Source organism: Oratosquilla oratoria, unplaced genomic scaffold, assembly GCF_046742065.1.
Source record: "Oratosquilla oratoria isolate Oo_2021 unplaced genomic scaffold, ASM4674206v1 SCAFFOLD170, whole genome shotgun sequence".
Lineage (NCBI taxonomy): Eukaryota > Metazoa > Arthropoda > Malacostraca > Stomatopoda > Squillidae > Oratosquilla > Oratosquilla oratoria.
The window spans coordinates 255,734-260,325 of NW_027467523.1; the positions used below are offsets into that span (position 1 = coordinate 255,734).

At 36.9% G+C, this 4,592-nt stretch overlaps 1 pseudogene; it reads left to right on the forward strand.

Moving 5' to 3' along the window:
• The first annotated feature begins 363 nt into the window (after window positions 1-363).
• On the forward strand, window positions 364-4,528 carry LOC143022775 (uncharacterized; annotated as a pseudogene).
• The last annotated feature ends 64 nt before the right edge of the window (window positions 4,529-4,592 follow it).

Here is a 4,592-nt window from a genome sequence, read left to right on the forward strand (position 1 = left end):
AAAATATCTTCCCGCGTTACACCAATATATGTATATATATATATATATATATATATATATATATATATATATATGTATATATATATATATATATATATATATATATATATATATATTTATATATATATACATATATATATATACATATATATATATATATATATATATATATATATACTACACGAGCTTACATGTTATCAAGGGGTCACGTCATAACAAAGGTGGCCTGTACTTGGACGTGATTTTTGAGTTAAAGTTCCAATACGTTTTCTTGGGCTTCTGGCATGTTAAAGTGTATTGTATTCTTTGAGTATGGTGAAAAATTCCGCTTTATGAAATTATTTTCCTCCTTTTGCCAATATCATGGATAATGCTCATGGACTACTTAGGGGCTGCAACAACCTGCACACTAACACCAATACAGCGTCCAACCTTGGTATGTGGTCTTATTACCTTGGGGTACCTAATGGCCATTACTAAAGATAATTACTAAAAGTAATTATTATCATTATTACTAATATTATTATTATTATTATTATTATTATCATTATTATCATTATTATCATTATTATTATTATTATTATTATCATTGTTATTATTAATATTATTATCATTATTATTATTATCATTATTATTATCATTATTATTATTATTATTATTATTATTATTTTATTATTATTATTATTATTGTTATCATTATTGTTATTATTATTGCTATTATTATTGTTATTATTATTGTTATTATTATTGTTTATTATTATTATTATTATTATTATTATTATTATCATTATTATTATTATTATTATCATTATTATTATTATCATCATCGTTACTATTACTATTATTGATAATAATAATAATAATAATAATATTAATAATAATAATAACAATGATAATAATAGTAATGATAATAATAATAATAGTAATGATAATAATAATAATTGATAATAATAATGATAATGACTAATAATATTATTGTTATTAATATTATTATTATTATTATTATTATCGTTACTATTACCCCGTGTAAGGGGGAAAACACCTTTGGTATATGTATGTATTATTATCATTATCAAACATCTATTGTGGTATTCCCAAACGAATATATAAATAACTACATAATTAAACAAAAGAAACATTCATATATAAGGGCATTATTGTTCCCAAATTCCAACTATGTTAATGGCTTCGTTAGCTACTACAGAAAACAACAAACAGAACAATGATTTCAAAAAGTCTTGGACAACAAAGCCGCTTTGAATCTTCCTCGCTCTCATTCAAAGGCGACATTACGTCACGGCCCGAACACATTTGCATTGTTCTGTGCATGCGCGCCTTGCGTGACGTCATAGTCGTCGCACACATTGAACGATAATATCATAAAAATGTGACTATATTTTAATCCTTTCTAACATTAAAATAGAAAGTAATACTTGTGTATTGGAGCATTATTCAATTTTATAGTTCTTTGGACGTATTATCAAGAGGAATTTATCAAAACTATATGTATATAAAAATTAAACCATACATGCATACATATACCAAGGCTTTTTCCCCCTTTCAAGGGAGGTAGCCAAAAAGGGAAAGGCATAAAAACACTCCCACCCATTTCATCCCTAAATACACTCCACACCCCTCCCACCCTCCCTCTCATCTGAGCACCTCCTGGATGACGGGTCATCCCTGCACCTTGCCCACCGCCCTGGGTCAGAAGCAGTGTCGCACAAAAATAACAAGACGATTTTTAATTACTTCTACCGCTAAGATTAATATTGATAGCGATGTTTGCTAGCACGTTATATTCTTTATAATTCTTCCGGCGTATCATCGGAAGAAGTTTAGTAAGACAATATACATAAATATCAATGCAACAAGGAAAAAATCATATAGTATTGAATAAAAGTTCTCGTTATTAGGAAATCTTAACATTCTGAAAAATTCCATAATTCGCAACGGATACCAGAATCATTTATAATTATTTTGTTCACTTTTGAAATGCGTATTTTTTATGAATATTGGAAATAATAAAAACATAAATTATTGGCAAAGAAATATTTGAACAAAAGAGAGTAGAGAGAGAGAGAGAGTGGGGAGAGAGGTGGAATCTGAGAGTGGACGTGTCACCCCTATGTCTCATAATTATGTCACGTTCCTGACATGGCTCAACTGGTCGCGTGTGTGTGTGTGCACATGTGTGTGTACATGTATGTGTACATAAAAATAATGATGATAATAATAATAGTAATAATAATGATAATGACAATAATAATAATAATGATATACAGTGTGTGTGTGTGTGTGTTTGTATACATGTGTGTAAGTGTGTGTGTACATGTGTGTGTTCATGTGTGTGCAAATAAGATTCTGGGATTGATTGCGCGATCTTTTGATTTTTTAATCAAAAAGTCCATCACTGCTATATACAAGCTATTCAGTTAACGTTTGTTCGTCCACATTTGGAAATATGCTGTTTCCGTATGGTCACCGAATCTCATTAAAGACATTGACAGGATGGAAAAGGTGACAACGGCTCAGCGGAGATCTATATGACTTTACTGTTTCCAATTATCTAGGTTAATTATAATCATACGTCAAAAGCGACTTAAGCTCTATGAATCTGTTAGTCACTAAATAGCGGAGACTCAGTGGTGTCTTTGATACAGGTCTTTTAATATTCTAAAGGGAATGGACTACATAAAATGTGACCTAATTGTTTATCATTGATATGTGAATCAGCAAAATCATTGGTCTCAATATGTCCGGAGTTTAGATTCAATTTGGTAAGTAGGGTGTAGAGATAAACTACGTTGCATAAGTGGTTGTGCTTGGATTGTGTAGTAACGTCTGACAAAGGGGGGCAATGTAGGTCAGTTCGAAGGCGGTAGTTGATTTTAGAGATAAGTCCGAAACGGTGAGGCTGGAATGAGGATTAGGGATGGGAGATTAGTGGGTGGTGTGGTGTGGGAGTGAAGGGGTCGGGAGGTGGTTCATGGGTGGTGGTGGGTGTGGGCATAGTGAGGTAGATTGGTAAGTGGTAGGGGGAGCTGGGGGTGTGGATTCAGTGATAATTGGATGGGGTGGGGTGGGTTGTGGTTGGGGGTGGCCTTCATTTGGGTCGAGTGGGTGTTGGAGGTTGGTTGAGTGTGGGGGGGGGGGGGGGGGGAAGGGGGGGGTGGGGGGGGGGGGGATGGCAGTAAGTGTGTTGGTGGATTTCTCTCCTTTGGGAGCAGGGAGGATGGAGGGGCCGGGGGTAGAGTGGGGGGAATGGGCCCGCGTCGCCCCTGGGGGGGTCCCTTGGGTCGTCCTGGGGGGGACGCGGGGGGGGTCCTATGGGGGATTGGGATTTATGTCGCCTTATGTTAAGTAGGGAGAGAGCACCAAGGGGGAGGAGGGGGAAAGACAAAGAAGGAAAAGAGCAGAGAGAGAGGGAAAGAGAAATGGAGAGAGAAAAGCTGGATAAAAAAAGAGAGAGAGAGAGAAAGCTCAAGAGAGAAAAAGCAATAGAGAGAGAGAAAAAAGAAAAGGAGAGAGGGGGAAGACAGAAAAAGGGAGAAAGAGGAGGAAAAGAAAAAGAGCAGAGAGAGAAAGACAAAGAGAGAGAGAGAGAAAGGAAAAAAAGGATGAGAGAACAAAAGGAGAGAGAGCAGGAGAAGCAAAAGAAAGAGAGAGGAGAAAATAGAGAGAGAAAAGGACGAAAAGAAAGGAAAGAGAGAGAAGTGGAAAAAGGAGCGCGAGATGAGCGAGGAGAGAAGAGCAGAGGAGAGCGAATGAAGAACTAATGAGAGAGAGAGAGAAAAAAGCAAAAAAGAGGGAGAAAAAGGGACAATGAGAGCGAGAGAAGCAGTTAAGCAATTAAGAGAGAGAGAGAAAAAGAAAAAGAGAGAGATTAGAAGCAAGGAAGAGAGAGAAAGAAAGAAAGAAAGAACAGCACAGGAAAGAAGATAAGAGCGAGAGAGAGCGCGAGAGAGAGAGAGAGAGAGAGAGAGAGAGAGAGGTGAAAGAATGAGGAAGAGAGAGCAACAGCAACGTAAGGAAAAAAGAGAGAGACGAAGAAAAAGACGCGAGAGAAAAAGAAAACCAGAGTGAGGAAGAGGGAGAAGGGAAATTTGAGAGAGAAAAAAGAAAGAGAGAGGGGGTGAGGAACGGCAGAGAGAGAGGAGAGAGAGAGAGAGCAGAGAGAGAAAGAACGACAAGAAAGAAAGGGAACGAAGAGAAAGAAAAGAAAGAGAAGGAGGAGAGAGAGAGAGAGAGAGAGAGAGAGAGAGCAGAGAGAGAGAGAGAGGAGCGAGAGGCGACTGGCGCGACAGGGAGGAGAGAACGAAGCAGTTAAGGGAACAAGAGTCGAGAGAGCGAGAAGCAATGTGAAGAGAGCGAACCAAAAGGAAAAGAAAGAGAGACGACGCAATATAGGAAAAAGGAGGAGGGGAAAGAAAAGAGAAGAAAGAGAATGAAAAAAGAGAGAGAGAAAAGGAAAAAGGGGTGGAAAATGAGGGCAAGAAAAAAGAGCGAGAGAGAAAGAAAAAAGAGAGTGCGCGCAAGCAAAGGAGAGAGAGAAGAACTAAGAGCGCAGAGAGAACGACAACGAGAGAGAG